Here is a 25,725-nt window from a genome sequence, read left to right as displayed (position 1 = left end):
CTTTACAAAGAAGACAACACAGGGGCTGGCACTCTGGTGCAGTGGGTTAACACCCTGTCCTGAAGTGCCGGCATCCCATATGGATGCCAGTTCGAGTCCCAGCTGCCCCACTTCCCACCCAACTATGGCCTGGGAAGGCAGTAGAGGATGGCTCAGGGCCTTGGGCCCCTGCACCCATGCGGTAGACCCGAAGGAAGCTCCTGGCTCCTGGCTCCGGATCTGCGCAGCTCTGGATCACCATAGCTCCGGCCATTGTGGCTAATTGGGGAGTGAACCAGTGGATGGGAGACCTCTCTCTCTCTCTCTCTCTGCCTCTCCTCTCTCTGTGTAACTCTGACTTTCAAATAAATAAATAAATCTTCAAAAAAAAAAAAACAAAGAAGACAACATAGTCTTTCTTAGAAAAGTAGAACAATGTTTAGAATGTTAGAACTCTCCATTGGAAGTTTATGCTTATAAACTTATCTATCAAAATAATATACAATGCATATTTTATGAGAGGTCTTCAAAAAGTTCATGAAGATGTATATTCTGAAAAAAAAATGATGCATGGACTTCAAATTTTCTACAATCTTTTAATTTCACTCAATTTTCCAGACTTATTCAAGTTCCCTTGCATATGTAAGAGGCACTATACTTGGTGGGCAAATTTTACCCTCATGGAGTTTACAGTCTAATGGATAAGACAAAAACTAAGCAAGTGAGCAAACATATAAGATTAAAGCTGTGATGAAGCTATGTCAGAGAGAGAAATGGAGTTATGAAATTTTGTAGCAGGGGAATCTGACCTAATTTAGGGGTTGGAGCCCAGGAGAGGCAGTGTTGAACTGGGATCTGTGGAAGATCAGGAGGAAGCACTGAAGAGTAGCTGGGAGAACAGTTGCATCAGAGGAAAATTGATTTAATTTGTGCCCACTGCCCCTGAACCTGTTTGATTTTTTGTGTGCAGATATCTCACTGGAAAATGTCAGCCTCCCATAATTATGTTTCAATCATTGGAATCTTGCCTTTAAGTGTCAAAATCTTCATCAGTAAAAATCCCCTGAACTTTTCTCACATTTCTACCCTCAATTCACATTCTAGCTCTAAAGCATTTTTTCTAATACTGCTGTCTAAGCAGGCACAAACATGACTAGGGTTTTTCCTTCAACTTAGGCAGCTTTGAAGAGTTACCTCTCCAAGCCATCTTTGTCCCAAGTTCAGTCATGGCTACTCATATCCCCTCCAATAATTTTCCTAAAATATAAAGGAGCTTAGCTGGGCAATTCCCATCTCTCCAGCTCTTGTTCCCTATGGGTTTGGTGAGTCCATCCCTAGATACACGGATGAACAATATGACCTAGGCTTGGCTGGCCCAAGCAGTACACTTTTCTGATCCTCCTGAGATGAACTTGTGTGGCACCAACAAAAAAGATGGACTGTTCCAATAAAGTATAAAAAAGAATGAGAGATGGGCCAGCGCCATGGCTCAATATGCTAATCCTCCACCTGCAGTGCCAGCACCCCGGGTTCTAGTCCTGTTTGGGGCACTGGATTCTGTCCTGGTTGCCCCTCTTCCAGTCCAGCTCTCTGCTGTGGCTCGGGAGTGCAGTGGAAGATGGCCCAAGTCCTTGGGCCCTGCACCCGCATGGGAGATGAGGAGGAGGCACCTGGCTCCTGGCTTTGGATCAGCACAGCGCACCAGCGGTGGCAGCCATTTAGGGGGTGAACCAACAGAAAAAAGGAAGACCTGTCTCTCTGTCTCTCTGTCTCTCACTGTCTAGCTCTGCCTGTCAAAAAAAAAAGAATGAGAGATGGACTGGAGCAATTTACATTTATGTTGTTTCTGTCCTCAGTATAGCCTTTCTTCAATCCAGATGTATACTTGGACTTTTACGTTAAATGAGAGAATGAATTTCTCCCTTTTTTTTTCTTAATGGGTTTTTCAGTTGCGCTTTCTTTCACCTATAAATTAGAATCTCTCTCTATATATAAAACACATATAAATTATATATATATATATATATATATATATATATATATCCCTCCATCCATGCACATAAAATGCCCTTCAAAAAAGCTCATGGAAAATGCATATACTGAAAACACCATAGAAGGATTTCAAAACTTTTCTGCACCAAAAGTAACTCATCTTTTAATTCTATTTCCTAAGAAAGTTTTGAAATGTCTTCATCAGTGTGTGCGTGTGTGTGTGTGTGTGTGTGTGAAGCATCCACATATATGTGTGAATATATGAGGATCTGATTTGTTTATTGAGCACAAGCTATGTGACAACACACTGAACAAGATCATGAGGTAGCTGACAGAAAGTAGTATTATCACATTTTAGGAACAGTGAGGTCAATACCTTAAATTAAAAGCTCCCAGGAATATATCTGTGGTTGAATAGCAAAGAGGTTTATTAGAGAAGGAGAAGATGTACCATATTGTGGGATGTGTCGGTGAAAGGATATTAGAAAGAACCTATGGGGAAGAGAGGGAAAAAAAAAAAAAAAACCAGCAGCAGCCCTCCCTGGACCAAACCTTATCAAAAAGCAACAAGAATGCTATGATTGGCTATCTCAGGAACTCTTATCTACAGGGAGGGCAGATTGATGAAGAAATAAAGCTGTAATTGGCAAAGAACCAGCAATTACTCAGATTAACCAAGAAATGAGAATGTCTTGCATTTTCTGTATTGCATAGGGAACATATTTTTTTACTCTGTGCTTAGACCAAATTATGAAGCAGACTTGAGTTTTCTCTTAGTATCATGTGCTGAAAGTGATCTTATTTGATGCTGGTTCTGTGAGATTGTTTACGTCTGACAAGAGGACGAAATGCCCTAGCTGTGAGATCCTGGCCAGTTTCTAACACTGGTCCTGAGCTTTAGGCATCAGACTAGTTCCTGAATGTCATGGCTGCCTTTTTTCTGGAGGCTACAAGATGCAGAATCACAGTGGGAGGTCTCTAGACAATTTTAAGGTTGACCTTGGCACTGCTGTTCTCAGCAGCCACTCCATGCTCAGGCACAGTAAGAGCTAACCCTTCTGATTTTGTCTGGAGAGGGCTCAGAAGGCTTTTGTAAAACTTCGTTATTTTTCTGCACCTGACTAGTGATGCCAGAAATCCGTTGAACAGGGATCAGTGTCTCACTTTCTAATAAAAGAAATGCCTTAAAACTCAAATTCCCCCAGGACAGGCAAAACATTATTGAACTGTCAATTCTCCAAATAAAGAAATAGTGTGCCACAGTAATGCCATTGATATTGCTCTAGGAGGGAATACGAAGAAATGGCATTTCTTTACTTGGCAGTGTACACGGAGTAAACCCCAATCCTTCTTTCCAGTGAGAAGGGCAACCTAATTCCTTGTAATGAGTCCCGATTCTATCCCACCTATCATAGAGGAACCACTAGGAGGTTAAAAATAGAAAGATAGAGCAGTTCTGGGTCCAAATCAGCTAACCTAGGAACCAAGAGGGTGAGTTTTGCCTCGAGAAAATGTAGCTCCAGGATTTATTACCTGATTGCAGATCTGGCTAGAAATGCAACGGGCTTGCCAAACTCCCACCCTCCTGCAGAGTTCAGGGGCGTATACAATTATTCCTCTGCATACTACACACCTGTCTCCTTTATTTCCACTAGAACTTGGATTTCTCCACCTTTTGCTACACAACACATCATTACACTGTAGTCATTTCCCTTTTGAATAGTCCTTTGTCCTTAGTAATGACATCAGGACAGAACTCGAGAAGGTACTAGAATAACTTGATTTCTGTCAAAAAAAAAAAAAGCTACTTTTTTCCTGCCACTTCTCCTTCATCTTCTTTCTCTAAAACAGCTGATGAACACCTCCTAGCCACATTTCCTTTCACTTGCCCTATTAAGACTGCAATGAGAAGATTCAAGTTTTATTTGTTTTTCCATTTTGTTGCCAAAATGTCCTATTCATATTGTGTGACCCATCCATTCTCTTTATGTTTCTATCAGTCCACCAAATTGAATGTAAAGAATTCATTCATTCACTAGCCGGCGCCGCGGCTCACTAGGCTAATCCTCCGCCTTGTGGCGCCTGCACACCGGGTTCTAGTCCCGGTCGGGGCGCCGATCCTGTCCTGGTTGCCCCTCTTCCAGGCCAGCTCTCTGCTGTGGCCAGGGAGTGCAGTGGAGGATGGCCCAAGTCCTTGGGTCCTGCACCCCATGGGAGACCAGGAGAAGCCCCTGGCTCCTGCCATCATCGGATCAGCGCAGCCGGCGCGCCAACCGCGGCGGCCATTGGAGGGTGAACCAATGGCAAAAGGAAGACCTTCCTCTCTGTCTCTCTCTCTCTCACTGTCCACTCTGCCTGTCCAAAAAAAAAAAAATCATTCATTCACTTATGCATTCAATATTATATATTTATTGAAAATCTACTATTGGCTAGGCAGTCTGAAAAAACAGATGTCAGAGAGTTTCTTAATAAATAAAGCGAACAGAAAACAGCACGAGAGCCCTGGACGTGAGAGAGGGTGGGTATTAGGGACTCATGGAGGAAGACAAATGGCTGAGAAAGGAGCATATCATCTTCTGTCACTTTCTTCGTCATAGGAGGGTCCTATCAGGACGCTAGGGCTTAGCACCAGCAGCATCCACACTGAGAATCAATGAATGAAAAACTTTTAGGGAAAAAGCTTAAAACTCGACTCTAGGATTCAAAGACCCTGTCTCTAGTCACTTTCTTGGTGAAGTCAAGAATTTCAACATTCTCATGCAAGAACATAGAACAGCTAACGTGCTACTGTGGAAATAAAAACTAAACACTAAAAAATGCAGTTCTAAAACAATGTGGTCCAAGAAATTTCTGAGGTTTGGAATGAGATATGTTTGTTGTAGGGTAAGAATAGGTATGCTAATCTCATGCTATTTTATCCTTTGGGTTTCTCTGGCATTTTTAAGTGAACTGATCTTATTTTCAATAGCCTTAATAAAATTTGAGTTTGAGAGAAGCGTAAAAAAATCCATATTTCATCCCAGGTTAATGTTATGCTCTGTCTATTCTAATTTTTAAGGCAATGTGAAGAGAGTTTCAAAAAACAAAACAAAGAGAGTCTGCTAATGCTAAAAACTGATGTGCAGTGGGCTCTGTATTGTGAAGCACAAGAACTTCCAACATAAATGAGTTCTTTTATGCCTTGCCCCCAGGTGGGAAAAGGGTCATGAAAAAATTGTTGAAATTGCTCTCAAAATTATGCTATATTTAGGAAGAAGATAATGAAATTTGTGCTGTATACTTTTGGAGAGTCAATTTGTGCTGTACACTTTTGGAGAGTCATATGTGTGCTTTTTAAAGTTTTTATTCTTTATTTTTACAGCATTTTATAGTATTTTTAGGTATTTGAGAAGCCAAAGACAGCTACAGTAAGTAATACCCAGCTATGTAAATCAGTTTCAATCTCCTTTTGCATATATCTGCCACATTTTAGTCTGCCCATGTTTCTGCTATTCATCTACTGTTGAAGAAAACTCCCACTGGTATCGTACACAATGTCCACAGGTCTTATAAATATCCTTTCATAGATCTCTACTGAGGGATAAAGCATGGGGTCAATTCAAAGTCAATCTTAAATTTTTAAGGCAGGCAAGTATATCATTTGCATACAGATCAGCAATCTGTCCTTTACTTAGGGAAAGATTTACAGATACTTTAAAATCAGGCCTAATCTATAAACCAAACAAGCACAAAGCTAAAGCTGGGAAGAGGGAGAGGAGGAGAGAGAGAGGGATGGAGGGAAGGAGGAAGAGATGGGGAAGGGAAAACAGATCAAACTGTAATCACTTTGAATGTTTGTCAGAGAAGAAATTCTTGCTTGCATTTGGTCAAGATTGAGAAAGCCTCAATGTGAACTAAATTGAGATCCATGATCTGGGAGTGTTCATGATTCACTGGAGGTGCTAGCCATCATTTATTTTTTATTTAAGTTACTACCATAAAATGTAGGTTTCAGGCACTGATTGGCTGGGATAGAGTGATTTTTTTCAGTTATCTCTGGCTTAATCATTGCATACCTGCAATGTGCTTTGGTCAAGTAGAATCCATCTGTAAAGGTCATTCTTTGAAAGTCATTCATCTTCCTCTGACCATCCTGAAGAAAGAATGCAATATCCCAGGAAAAACTAGACCAGATAACTGGGAGACTCTTAGGATGGAGTTAGTGATGGAGAAGTCTCTCAGATCATCAAGGGTACTGCCTGCTGGGCCAGAAACTGTAAGAGTCATGGCCAGGAAGAGCAAAGTGTAGGAGAAAAGTGCTACAGAGGCAAACTGCACCTCAGCGAAACATGGACTGGCTGTGTCCTCACCGTCGGTACACCACATCACGGCACTGAGGCTGATCTTCTGACTCTCCCCGAGCCATGGCATGGTCTCGCTCACTAGTCCTGACTGAAACCTATTCTATAGACAGGACTCTGTACTTTCTAATTGTCAATGGTGAATCACAGCTGAAACGGTAAACTAGAAGCAATGATCCGTCTTTTAATTATTACAAAAAAGCACAAAAATAGATTTCATAATTATAAAAGTATTTACAATTAAAAAATACAAATTACATAACTGAAATTATTCTAACAATACAAAAACAAATGGAAAAACCGTTCTGGCAATCTAGTTCTATGTGGGTAAAGGAGAAGGCTTTCCTGACACCCCTCAAACATAGTCTAGAGCAGTGTCTCCCACCTCCAAAAGTGCTGGTCTCCTTATTCTAAACACACACACATGACAGGAAAGATCAGAACTCCGAGGAGTATAGAGGGTAGGATTTCCCCAGCCTGTCCTAGGGTCTGTGAACTTTGGAACTCTAGAATATGAATGGTACATGCATTGTTTCCCGACTGTTCATCCACAGAACTGTATTTTGCAGTATCTGTCAAGTGTAACCCTTTTGGCCACACGATCTCAACCATGAGTTTCTCAAAAGTACAGTTTTAAGATAATTCTTTTCATTTTTCAAGATTCTTCCTTGAACAACTGATCACTTTCCCTTCCATTTCTGCCCTTTTTCATGCTCCTCTCAGCCTGACACACTAATCCCTTCAGCTGGCTCACTCCAACTTTTCTTCAAGATGTTCTTTATACATTATCTCTTCTAGATGCCTTGATTGACTTCTCATAGCTTCTGCTTCCTATTAGTTTCCTGTGGCTACCATAATAAATTACCACTAATTGGGTGCCTTATAACAACAAAAGTTATTCTCTCACTGTTCTGGAGACAAGAAGTCTAAGAGGAAGGTGTTGGTAGCACTGCCACCACTTTGAAGGTCTGAGGGGAGAATCCTCCCTTGCCTCTTCAAGATTTGGTGTCTCTCGATGTTTCTTGGCTTTAAAAAGGCAACAAAAGTGCAATGTTTGCCTCTGTTTTCACATTTTCTCCTCTGTGCCTATGTCTTCTTCTCTGTCTAAAGAACACCATTTTTGGATTTAAGACTCACACTAATTCCAAGAAGATCTCATTTTGAGATCTGTACTCATCCACGAAGACCCTTTTTTTCCAAATGATGTTACCTTCACAGGTTCTGGGTGGATATACATTTGAGGGGGCTATCATTCAGGTAGAGCTCAGGCCACCTTTCCTTTCATACCTTCCCAGCACCTTTGCAATGTCTTTGTCACAGCATTTATCCCACTGTGTTATAAAGCCAAGTACCCACCCCATCAAACCATCACTATATTGTAAAAGCCCAGTATGAAACACCAGTGTCTTATTTATCTTTAAATTTCTATCACACAGTGCTTTGTGGGGTTTCCATAAAAGTCTGAAGCAAGTTTCATCCAGCACACTCCTAAAACTATTGCTGATAATCTATTTCCTTTCCCTATGAGCTGTTATATGGTTAATGAAAGACTATTAAGCCAAGTTTATCTTCAAATGTTACTATTTTTGTGAAATTTGCAGGGGTTGATTCATAATTTTGCTTTGCTGCAGAGGCTGGCATCCTCAAATTGGTATTGCTCTGGAAACTGGCACCATTGTTGTGTTAGTGGACTGACGGGGTAGGGAAATTCCTTGAGAAATGTATCATTGTCCAAATAGTCATTTATTGCCCTGTTCATTTGCCATGATTGTTATCTACCAATGGTATGGGAATCACAGAATGTTAGAATGCTTGGTGGCCATCTTCTTTGGGGGACTTTGTTGTTTGAGAGTCTCAACACAGCAACTCTCAGTAGGTTATTTCCTTTATAGTTAGGGAATACAGACATTTAGGAAAAATACTCTTTACCACTCAGGAATCGATAATCAACATTGGGTGAACAGAGATGGAAGCCAGTTGCTTAGTGCCTTGAAGTTTTTGATAAGTACGTGGTGTGGTTTCTCCCCTAAGGACTCTATTGTTCACAATTCCCAAAGTGTCCAGACTTGAATCTTTGAGACCCTTTGATGCAATTAACCCCTAGTATGGTTTACAAAGATCTTTTTCTTATCCCTTCAGCCTTATTTCTATTTCTTCCACAACATGCTTCGATCACATTGAGCTGTGTGTTGACTCCTAAAATACTATATTGTCTTTCTCCTTGGGGCCTCTGAACATGCTGTGAACTTTTGCAATCCCATCATCTCTTGCCTCCTTTGAGCTCCCCTTGCCCTATTTTCCCTCTACACTGTTGGGGTGTCACCTGGCTGGTTTCACCTCCCAGTAGCAAATGAAAGTACTATGCAATTTTCTCTGACTGCTCAATCCAGAAGTACAGGCCGTTCTTGATATATCCTTTAGGCTTTTAGGAAAGATATTCAAAAAGTTCATGAAAATTGTGGTTTATGGAAAAACTCTGCTTGGGTTTCACTATTTTCTCACCCCAACATAAATTTATTTTTTAAGTTGTGTTGGAGTAGGCGAGAAGGAGGGAGAAGGAGAGGGAGGGGGAGGGGAAAGGGGAGGGGGGAGGGGGAGAGAGAAAAGAAGAGGGAGAGGGCGGGGGAGAGGGAACTCTCATCCTCTGGTTTACTCCCTAAATTCCCATAACAACCAGAGCTGGCCAGGCTAAGCTGGGGGAGCTGGGAATTCAATCTGTGTCCGCCACCTATATGGCAGGTACCCATCATCTGCTGCCTCCTAAGGTGTACATTGGCAGGAAACTGGAACCAGAATTGGAGTCATAACTTGAACCCAAACACTCCTACATGAAACATAAGTATCTTAAACACTAGGCCAAATGTCCACTATAAATTTAAATTTTAATTCCAATTCCATGATCCTTTTGAAGTCCACTGCTAAAGTGTCTTAATTTTCCACTTGACTGTGAGCAACCTGAGAGTATGGTCACATCATTCTTGCCTTTTTATTCCCAAAGCTAATAAATGTCCCTGATTGTGCTCAACATAGACTCATGGAATGAATGAATGAAGCAACTTTCAGAACTAGCAGGAGGCCTGACCATCCTACTTAGATAGTGACCAAAGCAGCTCTTGAGTCTTCCCTTCCGCCTTCCCCCAGCATTAAGTTTGGACTCACATTATAAGTGATGGATCTGTGTTAGAGAAGCCCCTGGCTATACCCAACAGAATGCACAGGCTCATCTGCTTCTATATGCTTCCAGCCATGAGAGAAGATGATCTATTTTCTGACTTTGCTGCTTGTTGCATTTTAATGAAAATAAAAATACCATTTCCTTTTCTCACATTAACACTGAGAGGAGGCTCCCAGATAGGCAGAGTTGCCAAACTTTCTTTTCTCTTTTTTTCTTTCCCTCCCATACCTCATTTAGATTCTATTTTTTTGTTACATCAGAATAAATCATAATGGTTTGTCCAAATTTAAACAGATGTTAGTACTAAAGAATGGGACAGGCATGGAGCATAGTGGGCAGAACACCACTTGGGATATCCTCATCCCATGTCAGAGTGCCTGGGTGTAAGTCCTGGCTCTGCTTGTGACTTTAGTTTCCTACTAATGTAGACCGAGGATATAGCAGTGATGGCTCAAGGACTTGGATTCTTGCCACTCACATGGGAGACCTGAGTTCCCATGGCCTGGCTTTGGTCTGGCCCAGCCACAACTGTTGCAAACATTTGGGGAGTGAATCAACAAGTGGGGACCCCCTCCCTTTCTCTCTGCTTTTAAAATAAGTTAACTAAATTTAAACAGCTGTTAGACCTCCTTGTTTCTTTTTTCTTTTGAATTGATAGGTTTTTCAGAAAAGTGCTTTCATATGGAATATGCTGCATCAGGATGAATTCTGATGGGTTCAAGCTGCTTGTAGAGTATGGTTATAACATCTAAATGAGGTTCCTCTATTCAGTAAGACTTGTAGAATGAATGAATGAAACAATGAATGGTGTCTCTCAGGACTACTGGAGTGCTACTGGATTATTTGGCCTTTCATTAATTAGCAATTCCCCGTATTCCCTGAACTGTTGTTGAATAGGTAGAAAATGTTATCTACCAATATTTCTTCATTGTTCATCAGTTTTAATCCCTAAGAAGCAATAAATATGCTAAGTACCTTGATTTTATTATTATACAATGTATAAATGTATCAAGACACCACATTTTTGCACCTCACATAAAAATTTTAAAACATATGGGCTCCAAGATGGCGGAATAGGGAGAGAGCACACTGATAGTCCAGGAAAGGATAGTTTAATAAAAGTGGAGATACTGTAGTTTCAAGGAAGAGTTAGGGAAAAAACTGCAGAGGAAACTCTTCCAGAACTCGTGGGATATGGTGGAACTATGTGGAGGGCACCGGTGCCCACGGCTCAGGACCCCAGCTGCTGAGTCTATGCACCAGTGCTGGAAAGGGAGGTGAGGTGAAACCTCAGTAGCCTGAGACACTGGCAGGAAAGTGGCAGGAAGAGGGAACAAGGCTTGAAGCCCCATGGGGGAAGGTTCACCAGGGTAACTAGAGGAGAGAAAATAAATAAATAAATAAATAAATGGGACCAGAATGGACACGATTCTCTCTCTCCACTCAACTTACAAAGGCAAGCAAGACAAAGAGCAGGCGCCATAATAGCTACACCACCTCAGGGCTGCACCTGCCCTCAGCCAAGCAGAAAAACCTGACTCTGGTAGGGAGAAATAACAAGATGTTAAGACATAGTGAATGTGTGGAGCTTATGAACTGGGACTATGGAAGAAAAAAAAAAAAACTGAGGGTGTTTGAGAGAACTCACAGAGTGCCTGAGATGTGAGTACTTGGTGGGAGACGCCACAAACTCGGTAACCTTGGCAACCTGGTGGGAGATTGCAGGGGTATCTGAACTTACACTGAGGACTGCACAGATCCTTTGTGTGGTCCTTGGGACAGAGCAGATGAATATTATACCCACAGGGGCCAGTGCTCAGACACTGATTGCCTCCAAGGAGAATAGCTCAGCTGTGTGGAATTACTTCCATACTGAATAAAGGGAGAGAGAGAGAGAGAGAGAGAGAGAGATTGATTTACCATGCCAAACCTGGGTATGTCACCTTTGGCACACCCTTATTCCTGAAGAGCTGAACAGAGCTCTCTGGCCACACCCACCACAAGCCTCTAAAGATCCACTTAGTCTAGGATCATAGTATAACAAGAAAAGCCACCAAGGAGAGGAAAAAAAAAAGAAGAAACCAAAGAATATCTCCACAATGCCAAGCAACAAATGCAGAAAACGAGGTAACAAGAACAAGGAAGACATTATGACGCACGCAAATGAACATGACACTCCAATTCAAGATTATGAAGATGATGAGAAAGAAGAAATGCAAGATACAGATTTCAAAAAATTTATGATGAGAATATTTAGAAATTCTCAAAAACAAATTCTTTAACTACAGAAATCCTTGCTGGACAGGATAGAAAATCTCTCTCGTGAAAATGAAATCTTAAGGAGGAATGAAAATGAAATGAAGAATCGAGTAGAACATGAAATTTTGATATTGAATAAAAATCAAAATGAAATGAAGAATTTAATATTTCAAATCACAAACGCATTTGAGAGCCTTAAAAACAGAATCAGTGAAGCAGAAGAGAGAATATCGGACTTAGAAGACAGAGCACAGGAAAGTATACAGTCAAACCAAAGAAAAGAAGAGGAAATTAGAAATCTAAAAAATATTGTTAGGAATCTGCAGGATACTATTTAAAAACCCAACATTCGGGTTGTAGGAGTTTCTGAAGACATGGAGAGGGAGAAATGATTAGAAGGCCTTTTTAGTGAGATAATGGCAGAAAACTTCCCAGGTTTGGAGAAGGAAAGAAACATCCAAGTACATAAAGCTCATAGAACCCCAAGTAAACGTGACCAAAAGAGATCCTCACCATGACATGTTTTAATCAAACTCACTACAGTGAAGCATAAAGAAAAGATCCTAAAATGTGTAAGAGAGAAACGTCAGATTACTCTCAGAGGATCTCCAATTAGACTCATAGCAGACTTCTCATCAGAAACCCTACAGGCTAGGAGGGAATGACGAGACATAGCCCAAGTACTAAGAGAAAAAACTGCCATCCCAGCACATTGTATCCTGCAAAGCTCTCATTTGTGAATGAAGGTGAAATAAAGACCTTCCATAGCAAACAGAAATTGAAAGAATTTGTCACCACTCGTCCAGCCCTGTAAAAGATTCTTAAAGATGTGTTATACACAGAAACACAGAAACACGGACATCAGTATGAAAGAAGGTAAAGGAAGAAAGCCTCACAGGAACTTCCAAGCATATATTAGAAAACATCTTTGGGAAAATGGAAGGGCAAAGTTACTACTTATCAATAGTCACATTGAACATTAATGGCCTGAACTCTCCAGGTAAAAGACACAGACTGGCTGAATGCATTAAGGGACAAAACCCATCTATTTGCTGCCGACAAGAAACACATCTTTCCAACAAAGATGCATGCAGACTGAAAGTGAAAGGTTGGAAAAAGATATTCCATGCCAACAGAAACAAAAAAAAAAAAAAAAGCAGTCGTAGCCATCTTAATATCAGAAAAAATAAACTTTAACACAAAAACTGTTAAGAGCGACAAAGAGGGGCACTATATAATGATTGAGGGTTCAATTCAACAAGAAGATGTAACTATTATAAATGTATATGTACCTAATTACAGGGCACTGGTTTATTCCAAAGATATGTTTAGGGACTTAAAGGGAGATTTAGACTCCATTACAATAGTATTGGGGGACTTCAATACTCCGCTTTCAGAAATAGGCAAATCAACCAGACAGAAGATCAACAAGGAAACAACAGATTTAATTGACACTATATCCCAAATGGATCTAACAGATATCTACAGAACTTTTCATCCTACAATTAACTAATACTCATTCTTCTCAGTGGTACATGGAACCTACTCTAGGATTGACCACAAACTAGGCCATAAAGCAAGTCTCAGCAAATTCAAAAGAATTAGAATCCTACCATGCATCTTCTCAGAGCACAGTGGAATGAAGCAGGAAATTAGCAACTCAGGAATCCCTAGAGCATATGCAAACACATGGAGACTGAACAACATGCTCCTGATTGAACACTGGGCCATAGAGGGAATCAAAAGAGAAGTAAATGAGGATAACAACACAACATCTCAAAACTTATGGGATACAGAAAAAGCAGTGTCAAGAGGAAAGTTTACAGCAATAGGTGCCTACATCAAGAAATTGGAAAGGCACCAAATAAATGAGCTTTCAATTCATCTCAAGGATCTAGAAAAACTGCAGCAAAACAGACCCAAATCTAGTTGGAGAAGAGAAATACTTAAAATCAGAGAAGAAATCAACATGATTGAATCCAAAAAAAAAAAAATTACAAAAAATCAGCCAAATGAGGAGCCGGTTTTTTGAAAAAATAAACAAAATTGACACCCCATTGGCCCAGCTAACTAAAAAAAGAAGAGAAAAGACCCAAACCAATAAAATCAGAGATGAAAAAAGAAACATAACAACAGACACCACAGAAATAAAAAGAATCATCAGAAATTACTACAAAGAAACAGTAATAAAGGCCCTCCAAACAAAGAAAAGCCCAGGATCACAGGGATTCACGGCTGAGTTCTACCAGACATTTAAAGAAGAAGTCACTCCAATTCTTCTCAAACTATTCAGAGCAATCGAAAAAGAGGGAATCCTCCCAAATTCTTTCTATGAAACCAGCATCTCCTTAATGCTTAAGCCGGAAAACAACGCAGCATTGAAAGAAAATTACAGACCAATATCCCTGATGAACATAGATGCAAAAATCCTCAATAAAATTCTGGCAAAAAGAATGTGACAGCACATCAGAAAGATCATCCACCCAGACCAAGTGGGATTTATCACAGGTATGCAGGGATAGTTCAACCTTTGCAAATCAATCAATGTGATACACCACATTAACAGACTGCAGAAGAAAAACCATTTGATTCTCTCAATAGACACAGAGAAAGCATGTGATAAAATACAACACCCTTTCATGATGAAAACTAAGCATACTGGGTATGGAAGGAACATTCCTCAATATAATCAAAGCAATTTATGAAAAACTCACGGCCAGCATCCTATTGAATGGCGAAAAGTTGGAAGTATTTCCACTGAGATCTGGTACCAGACAGGGATGCCCACTCTCACCGCTGCTATTCAACATAGTTCTCGAAGTTTTAGCCAGAGCTATAAGGCAAGAAAAAGAAATTAAAGGGATACAAATTGGGAAGGAAGAAGTCAAACTATCCCTCTTTGCACACGATATAATTCTTTATTTAGGGGATCCAAAGAACTCTACTAAGAGACTACTGGAACTCATACAAGAGTTTGGCAAAGTAGCAGGATATAAAATCAATGCACAAAAATCAATAGCCTTTGTATACCCAGGCAATGTCATGGCTGAGGAAGACCTTCTAAGGTCAATCCCACGCACAATAGCTACAAAAACAAATACCTTGGAATAAATTTAACCAGGGATGTTAAAGATCTCTATGATGAAAATTACAAAACCTTAAAGAAAGAAATAGAAGAAGATAACAAAAAATGGAAAAATCTTTCATGCTCATGGATTAGAAGAATCAACATCCTCAAAATGTTCATTCTCCCAAAAGCAATTTATAGATTCAATGTGATACCAATCAAAATAACAAGACATTCTTCGCAGATCTGGAAAAATGAGGCTGAAATTCATATGGAGACACAGGAAACCTCAAATAGCTAAACCAATCTTATACAAAGCCAGAGGCATCACAATACCAGATTTCAGGACATACTACAGGGCAGTTGTAATCAAAACAGCAAGGTACTGATGCAAAAACAGATGGATAGACCAATGGAACAGAATAGAAACACCAGAAATCAACATAAACCTCTATAGCCAACTTATATTTGATCAAGGATCTAAAACCAATGCCTGGAGTAAGGACAGTCTTTTCAATAAATTGTGCTGGGAAAACTGGATTTCCACGTGCAGAAGCATGAAGCAAGATCCCTACCTTTCACCTTACACAAAAATGCACTCAACATGGATTAAAGATCTAAATCTATGACCCAACACCATCACAATTGGAGAAACCCTGCAAGATATAGGCACAGGCAGACACTTCTTGGGAAAGACCTCAGACACATAGGCAGTCAACCAAAATTAACAATTGGGATTGCATCAAATTGAGAAGTTTCTGTATTGCAAAAGAAACAGTCAGGAAAGTGAAGAGGCAACCAACAGAAGGAGAAAAAATATCTGCAAATTATGCAATAGATAAAGGATTAATAACCAGAATCTACAAAGAGATCAAGAAACTCCACAACAGCAAAACAACCCACTTAAGAGATGGGCCAAGGAACTCAATAGACAGTTTTCAAAAGAGGAAATTCAAATGGCCAACAGACACATGAAAAAGTGTTCAGGATCACTAGCCATCAGGGAAATTCCAATAAAAAACACAATGAGGTTTCACCTCACTCCAGTTAAAATGGCTCACATAGAGAAATCTACCAAGAACAGATGCTGGAGAGGATGTGGGGAAAAAGGGACACTAACCCATTATTAGTGGGAATGCAAACTGGTAAAGCCACTATGGAAGTCAGTCTGGAGATTCCTCAGAAACTGAATATAACCCTACCATACAACCCAGCCATCCCACTCCTTGGAATTTACCCAAAGGAAATTAAATTGGCAAACAAAAAAAGCTGCCTGCACATTAATGTTTATTGCAGCTCAATTCACAATAGCTAAGACCTGAATTCAACCTAAATGCCCATCAACAGTAGACTGGATAAAGAAATTATGGGATATGTACTCTATAGAATACTATACAGCAGTAAGGAACAATGAAACCCGGTCATTTGCAACAAAATGGAGGAATCTGGAACACATCATGCTGAGTGAAATAAGCCAGTCCCAAAGGGACAAATATCATATGTTCTCCCTGATCGGCGACAACTAACTGCGCACCTAAAAGGAAACCTGTTGAAGTGAAAGGGACACTATGAGAAACAGTGACTTGATCAGCTCTTGTCCTGACTGTCAATGAACATCTTAATACTTTATCCCTTTTAGTATTTCTTTTTTGTTCTACTTAATGCTATTGGTTGAACTCTTTAATTAATACACAATTATTCTTAGGTGCTTAAATTTACCTGAAAAGTGATCCTTGTTAAATATAAGAGTGGGAATAAGAGAGGGAGGAGGTATACAATTTGGGACATGCTCAAGCTGACTTGCCCCAAATGGTGGAGTTAGAAACATGCCAGGGAATTCCAATCCAATTCCATCAAGGTGGCATGTACCCATGCCATCTCACTAGTCAAAGTGATTAGTTTCAGTTCACAATTGATCATAAAGAAGAGATTAAGTGTCAAAGGGATCACATAAGCAAGACTAGTGTATGCTAATACTAACTGATAGAATCAAAAAGGGAGAGAAAGATCCAACATGGGAAGCGGGATACACAGCAGACTCATAGAATGGCAGATGTCCTAAACAGCACTCTGGCCTCAGAATTAGCCCTTAAGGCATTCGGATCTGGCTGAAAAGTCCATGAGAGTATTTCAGGCATGGAAAGCCAAGACACTCTGGCAAAAAAAATAAATAAATAAATAAACAAACACCTAAATGAAAGATCTCTGCAAGTGAGATCCCAGTGGAAAGAAAGGGTCATCAAAGAAGGAGGTACCTTTCTCTGAAGGGAGGAGAGAACTTTCACTTTGACTATGACCTTGTCTAAATAAGATCAGGGTTGGCGAATTCAAAAGGCTTCCATAGCCTTGGCAACTCATGACAAGAGCCTAGGGTGATTTCTGACTCCATAAACAAGAGTGTCAATTTGTTAAGTCAACAACAGGAGTCATTGTGCACTTACCCCTCATGTGGGATCTCTGTCCTAAATGTGTTGTACATTGTGATTTAATGCTACAACTAGTACTCCAACAGTATTTTTCACTTTTTTTTAATCTTTTATTTAATGAATATAAATTTCCAAAGTACAGCTTATGGATTACAATGGCTTCCCCCCCCTTAACTTCCCCCCCACCCGCAACCCTTCCACTTTGTATTTATGTGTGGGTGCAAACTGTTGAAAGCTTTACTTAATATATACTAAATTGATCTTCTGTATATAAAGAGAATTGAAAATGAATCTTGATGTGAATGGAATGGGAAAGAGAGTGGGAGATGGGAGGCTTGCGGGCGGGAGGGAAGTTATTGGAGGGGGAGCCACTGTAATGCATAAGCTATACTTTGGAAATTTATATTTATTAAATTTTTAAAAAATATGGAAAAAAATCCAGGGCCCACAAATGATATTTTGACTAAACTACAAGCAAATTGACTGTCAGTCAGAAACTATTAACAACATGTTAAATTGTTAGCAATTATTACAAACTTTAAAATATGTTATGAGGACAGATTTCATGTTAAGTGTTCTTACCACACACATACAAAAGGGCATTTACCATCTTTATTGTGGTTTATTGCTTTTATTGTGATGGCACCATGAATGAATGCATAGGTCTAACCTCACGAATATGTATTCATTAAACCTGCGTAATCTTTTGATGGTCAATTTTTCCAGAATAAAACTAAATAAATAAGAATTTAAATAAACAAAACCGAAATATCTAAAACTTTAACAATCACCTGTACTTTTACTTCCTGAGAACAAGCAGTGTTTGAAGGTGGTATACTTTTGTTTTTCCTTATCTGGGTCATATCTTGAACTGTCCCATAGTTTTCAGGGAAGAAAGTCTACCTCCCTCCACACCATGTTAGAAAACTCCAGAAGGAAGGTTAACTCTTTCAGTCTGAGTTGCCTATATTAAGGTAAACATGGGAAAATGGTAAAAAAAATAAATAAATAGAGATTTTTTATTTTTTTCAGGATCTTGTTCTTTCAAGCCACTGACAACCGTAAGAGAGGTTTTTCAGATGATTCTTTAATAGTAGGTATTTTTAAAATATAAACTCGAAAATGAAATGTTTTGGTGTGAGAGAGAATGATAACAAAACAAAGTAATTACTTTTTATTTGGTTTCTCTGGTTAGCTGCCATGGAGAGGAACATGTTTCATGGGGCTGGAGTTTCCAATCAATTTACAGTCTTGGTGGACAGCAGGGCACAATAGATTTCTACTTGCTCCTTAATTGTCAAAGCCAGACTCTCTTAATTTAAAGCTAACTTTACCGAAAATCATTCCAATAGACTAACTCCTGTGGTCCCAAGCAAAATGAATATAGAAGTTGTAGAGAAACTGCTTTGTGAAGGACTATGATAATTAAGCATCTGATGAAAATGCAAAATGCCTACTCTTTATGATAGTGTAGGTTGTTGCAGGTAGAACGGTACAATTATCTTGATCTTTTGGTAAATAATGTATTGAGCACTGCTCTTATTTTTGGATATTTTTATTGGGCAGCTTTGAAACTTATAGCTAGAGTAAATAGATTATACATTTGCAAAAATGTATTTTCAAGCCTTTAATGTTTATTGAACTCAGGATGAACATGTTTAGAGCACTTAGTTTAACTTTATATTCTTCACTACATTTTTACAAAAGGGCCACTTTCAATGTGGGACTTACTTTCTTTACAGAAAAATGATCCAATGCCCTTAGCAGGTTTTCTTTGGGGTGAATATAAGATTGCTTCAATTGTATGTTACCAGACATCAGTAACCTTGTCCCATACCACTAATCAATGATGCCAATCTTATACTACTGGAGATAATTATTCTGAGAGCATGACAAGTCTGGTGCAATGGAGAGATGACCTCAACAGCCTTGGTTCTACAGGACACAACACTGACTGCTTACAAGGCTAGGTACACATTTTTATCCATAATTGGGAATTACTGGCAGAAACAGGCTAACAAAAAAAAAAGAAAGACAGTATTATTCTGAAAATAGAAAAGAATCCTAAATTCTCACATGGGTAAATGAGATATGTATTTTCAAGATAGAATTCTAAACTCTCCATGTTGGAACCATATTTCCTTATGGGAACTGACAGCACCTCTCTGTCCTTAATGTGTTGTTCAATGTGAATTAATGCTATAACTAGTGCTCAAACAGTATTTTGCACTTTGTGTTCTGTGTGGGGGCAAACTGATGAAGTCTTTACTTCACATATACTAAACTGATCTTCTGTAAATAAAGATAATTGAAAATGAATCTTGATGTGAATGGAATGGGAGAGGCAGTGGGAGATGGGAGGCTTGCAGGCAGTAGGGAAGTTATGGGGGAGGGGGGAGCCATTGTAATCCATAAACTGTACTTTGGAAATTTATATTTGCTAAATAAAAGTTAAAAAAAAAGTAGAAAGACATAAAAACAATAAAATCATATGATATCAGTTTCATTCTTATACATTTTTATATTCTATGTTAACTACCATATACCAGAGAAAACATGATATTTGGTTTCTTTTGTGAATGGCTCATTTCAATAAGCATAATGGTCTCCATTATATAAAAATATGACTCCATTTATTTTTATGCCTCAGTAGTATACCATTGTGCACATATACCACATTTTCTTTATCCAGTCATCAACTGATGGACATTTGTGTTGATTCTATGTCTTGGCTATGGTGAGATGAGTTACAATAAATATTGAGGTACAAATAAAAACAAAACAAAAAAAAGAAGTTAACCATGACAAGCCAAGTCAAATACTCAAGAGTACCAATAACAGCCTAGGTCAGACAAGATTGATCTATATTCATAAAGTTATTCAGAAAAAACTAATTGCCAAATTTGAGGTCTGTGATTTAAAGTAACCCCCAACTGGAAATCTCTTGTGGATATTTAATTCAACTTGAATTTTCAAGTTTACTACATTGTCTACGAGAAGAGCCCTATGATCTGTGTTCATAGGGATAAGTGAAGGTTTTTTTCCCCATATCCTCCATTGTTTAAAGTGATACTTTTTCAAGGGTGAATTATCCAATGTTAATTTCTATGGTATTGAAATTTTTGTGAAGGATACAAATCAAAAAATCCTTGAATACGTCACTGCCTTACTAGTCCCTTTTTCTCATCCTACTGACATTGATTTTTCCCCCCCTCCATTTAATCTGCCTGTTCAAAACCAAACAAAATTCTGGAAATAGAAGTCTTGGATGGAAGACATTCCCCTCGCATTCTCAACATATCAACTTTAATGATTATTCAACAATCTCAACTGGTCACATACAATGTAATATGGTTTATGGCATATTACATGATAGTTTATAGATATGCATTTATCTTGGCGCCATGGCTCACTTGGTTAATCCTCCGCCTGGGGCACTGGCATCTCATATGGGTGCCAGGTTCTAGTCCTGGTTGCTCCTCTTCCTGTCCAGCTCTCTGCTTTGGCCCGGGAAGGCAGTGGAGGATGGCCCAAGTGCTTGGGCCCTGAACCCACATGGGAGACCAGGAAGAAGCACCTGGCTCCTGGCTTTGGATCGATGCAGCGCCGGCCATAGTGGCCATTTGGGGAGTGAACCAACAGAAGGAAGACCTTTCTCTCTGTCTCTCTCTCTCACTGTCTAACTCTGTCAAATAAAACAAAAAATAAAATAAATGAAAATAAGAATAAAAACCTGTGCCTACACCCATATGAAGAGAACCAATTTCTCTGAATTTTATATATATTTTCATATGTCCTGAAGAGAAGACCTCTCTTCTCTATTTTGTTGAAGAACAGAAAATATGAGGGTTTTTTCCTTCTGAAAATGTTTTAGAATTGTCAATTGTTATATTGCTAAGCCTTCAAAAGCTTAAATGGAGTAATAAGGAAACTGTGAACTCTGTTAACACTTATTAAAAATAATTGGGAAAAGCAAAGGAAGTTATTCATATACCTCATCAAGCCTCTAAAACAATCTTTGAAGGAGGTACTGCTGTTTTAGAAAATGACCTGCGGAGCTGGGAGGGACTACCTGCTCTAATTACAACTCTCAGATATTCTGCTAACAGAGCATGCTACCTCTGACTCCCTCCTTCCAATATTAGTAAGAAATGTGTGTGATAAGTGAGGAGGTGGGTTCATTCAGCTTGGACATGCCAAATATACAATCAACACAACACCTAGCAATAGGCATGCTGTGTCCATAAGAGAATACACACACACAAACACACTCAAGCAAAGCAGATCTTTGTGCAAAGGGACAGTTCAGAAGCAATCTTTCTCTTTTTGTTTTTTGCTTAAGGGGAGAAAGCGGAGTCAGAAAACTTTTTATTACCCATATAATTACCTGACTTGTTCCCCTCATTTTGCCTCGGCAGGACAACAGTGTAAAACTAAAGGATGAAATAGGCCCTTAAAGGTTTAATTAGTGTCATATTGCTAGAAGTTCCTGCTAGTTGTTAAATGTTACTGCAATTTCCTTCTCCCGTAGACATTTTCTTTTCTACCTCTGCTAATTGCTATGATGTTTTCTCTAACGACACACCTTTGTCCTTCACCTTACTCAACAGTGTGAAGAAGATAAGAAAGAAATTCATTGAAAATTGGTGAGAAATTGTATTCGAGCTTTGGTAATAGATCATAAATTAGTGTCATTTCAATTCGCTCATGACCTTTGTGGTATATTCTATGCAAAGCTTAATGAACAAATGCATCTTGGAGAAATTGCCTGAAGTTTCTGTTTCATATACATAGAAACTTTATCATGATGCTCTAAGGTGATTGGAGAGGGTGGGAAAGAGCAAAAGAAGACTAATTTCTAAGCAACCTTCCTATAATGAGTCCATTCGGCACCTTAGCAATTATATTTCTTTACTCACACCCAAATTTCATATAGATTATACCAAATTCTGTTCTACAGAGTATTAGAATCAATTCTCACAGTATTCTCTGTCAGCACAAATCTTTGGGCTTAAACCTATAGAGATCTGAGCAAATTCAAATCAGTCCTGGCCCTTTTGTCTTCAGAAAGCTTCCTATTGTCATTGACTATTGTCTTAGCTATTTGGCTATCTACCATCAGCTATATAAAAACTATATATAATTTGTCCATAAACTAAGTTTGCAGCATTTGTTTATCTCTTTCTGTCTCAGTGTGAGAGGAAGGAGACATTAGGAAGGTTTAGAAATGAATGAAAGTTAGATTGAGGTTTACAAGAATTGATCCTGGGTCCACATCTCATTCCAAGGCAAGAAGTGATGGGCCCCAAATTTGGTCTGTAATCTGAAATACCTGATTACTCCCAGTGAAGCTACAATACTACAGTAACAAGGACAAGGAACTCTGAATCTCAAGTGCTTCTGCTTTCTAACTGGATAATTCTGTAGCATTGCTGAGGGTCACTCCCTTTATAGGTAAAAAGAAACTGAGGTTACCTACTCTAACCAGACAATTGTTGGACTCAACATTCTTTATGGGTGCTATCCATGGAACTTTCAGTGCACTGAAGCAAACTTTCCAAATGCAGAGATTTGCAAAGAATTCCTTATTGTTCTGAGACTCTCCTCAGAGCAAATAGATGCAGATAATAAATGCTTTGTGCTCAGTAACAATAAAGCAGGCCTTCAATAAAATCACTTTTTATTGCTGTAAAAGCTGTTCTGGGCTAACTTTATTCTGAAAAACTACAACCTACAACCAAGAATTCATATAGTAAAAGAAATCAACTCTTCACCCTACACACCCTATACACATTACTTTTGAAATACAAAAAAAAATCCTAGGAAAACTTAAGACAATGATTTATGGCAATAGGCGTTCTGAAAGCTCTCAGACTCCCAAGAATTCCCCCTGGGTCTCATGCTTTACTCACTAATTTCTAAGAATATGGCATTCTTCACCATAGCCCCTTCTCTGGAGATGTCTTTATTTGATGTGTGATGAAGAAAAATTATCATTGATACAAGTTTTATCAGTCCATTTCCTCTCACGTAAAGCAGTCCCTGAGTGGGCCTTACCATGTCCAGTGGTGTCTTTCTGCATCTTATTTATGCCCTATCAAAAAAGGATTCAAGTAACACATTTATGCTGACCAAAATGATAAAGCTATCAGCTATCTACAGTAATTCTCATAGTGTAAGGAGTATATATCAAGGCATTCTATCTCTGTGAATTGTAGTGCCAAGGTTCCCCCATGTGACATTCCTTTTGTAGTGGAATTGTTTATAAAGCTTAAGCTGTTTGTGTTTGCTGAGGGGAGGAGATGAATAAGTTATTAGAATTGTAGGGGAAAATCCTCACCCTCAGCAAAAAGCAACCTATTTATGGGACCATCTTAAAGGGCGAGGTATTTTTCATTCTGACCTTTAATGGCACAAGGAAAAAAATCAATATAGATTTTTTTTTTATGGAGGAAAGTGTAGATTTTCACTTTGGTACCAATTTGAAGTAATGTTTGTATCTTTCCATATTAGACTGAGTTGAGGATGATGAGTTTCTAGTTCTAACTTTGCACTATGTTCTTACCCACTTTCTGAAGTCTTTTTAGCAAAGGGTGTCACTCAACGTATATTTGGATCTTGGCAATGAAAATCTAATCCAGGTTTTAGAGGGCACTGGGACAAAGGTTACCCAGGTTACCAGGACAAAACCTATGGGCCACTTTTCAATGGCAACAGAAAGCTACAATTTGGAACACAATCAGAAACCTGAGGTGAAGTTCATGAAACCTAATGGCTACACATTTTTCCCAGATTAAAACTCAGTGCTTTAACACCCAGCTTAAATGTTGAGGTTGGGGTGAAGCAGAGCTGAATGACAAGAGCTAAAGACTCATTTATTTTTAAGGATTTATTGTTATTTCTAAAATGAATTATACTTTGCCTTAGGAACAAAATAAAAATAAGCAAATGCAGACACAAAAAGCATTGTATTCTACTAAATTAGCCAACTATTTAAGATAGTTATTTTCTATTGCTGGGAGATTGTGGGGAAAATGGCATGCTCATTCATCGCCATGGCAGCAGCAAGTTGGACAGACACATAAGCTTTCTTACGCACTTCTACAAATTTATTCCATGGAAGAAATTCAAATGGAGGCGTAAAGCTATAAGCATTAAAATATTTATTGCTGTATTACCTGTGGCTGTAGAATTTCAACGAACTTGTGAATCCAAAAGTAAGGGAATAGTTAAATCAACTTGGTAGGTTAACTGCATAGAATATTATAAAGTCATTAGAAATAATTATGAACACTATGTAACTGCATGGAACATATTTATGATACACTATTACTTGAAAAAGCAGAATGTAAAGTTGCTATGATTGCTATAATAACAGCAACATAAAATACATATGTGCTTAAAGACTGAAAGAGGACACAGACAAGAGGTAAAATATTTTATGGGAGTAAGATTAAAAGTAAAAAATTTAATATATTTATTTCAGTGCTTTAAAAATATTTTTAAAAGTTTTGATGGGAAGGTTGTTAAGATTTGAGTCAGTTAAATGAAATTTGAGTGAAATCAAGTTGTTATTCGACCAAAAAAATGCTCATTCTTTTACTATTTAATTTTGTTTCCAAGTAAGATTTAAAACTAGCACATCTATGTAAGAAATACTAAGCTAGGGGGCTAGCCTTGTTGTGCAGCAAGTTAAACTACTGCCTGCGATCCCGTGTGGATTTCTGCTGCTCTGCTTCTGATCCAGCTACCCTAATGAGCCTGGGAAAGCAGAGGAAGATGTCCCAAGTATTTGGGTCCCTGCCACTGCCATAGGAGACCTGGATGGCTTTCTTGGTTCCTGGCTTAAGCCTGCCCCAAATCTGTCTGCTGTGGTCACTCAGGAAGTGAATCAGGGGATGGAAAATCTCTCTGTGTGTCTCTTCCTGTAACTCTGCCTTTCAAATGAATGAATCAATCTAAAAAAAGAGAGAGAACCATTGAGCTAGTCATCTGGCCTATAATGACCTCAGTTTCCCATCTGAAAATAGATATTATAACTATATCTATCTTAAAATTATTGTGAGGGCAAATAATTTTTATAAGACCTTGATTCTTAGTAACTGCTAAATACAGGTTAAGTATTATTACACTTTCAATAGAACTTGAATTCCTTTGGGAACTTTGGACTCAGATTATTGTTGGAAACTGTGTAATTTAATTTTAAATTATGAAAGCTTCTTAATTTAGAGTGGTGGGATGCTGTGGGAAGTGGAGGGTAATTAAATGGAGGTGTCATTTGTAAAACGTCAGCAGTTTCCCACACATTTGTAAATCAGAGCTAATGTTGATGGACCAAAATAGTCAAGACAACTTTCTTTCAGGCCAAATTTAACCAAAAGCATGATCTATGGCAAGATAAACAAAATCAGAAATATCTTTATATTCCATCTGGGAGTTGCTGAATAAAATTATAGATGCAAATTAGTCTCACAGTCTGAGGATGCA

This window comes from Lepus europaeus, chromosome 12 (genome assembly GCF_033115175.1).
Source record: "Lepus europaeus isolate LE1 chromosome 12, mLepTim1.pri, whole genome shotgun sequence".
NCBI classification, from domain to species: Eukaryota; Metazoa; Chordata; class Mammalia; order Lagomorpha; family Leporidae; genus Lepus; species Lepus europaeus.
This window is presented reverse-complemented; position numbering follows the sequence as displayed.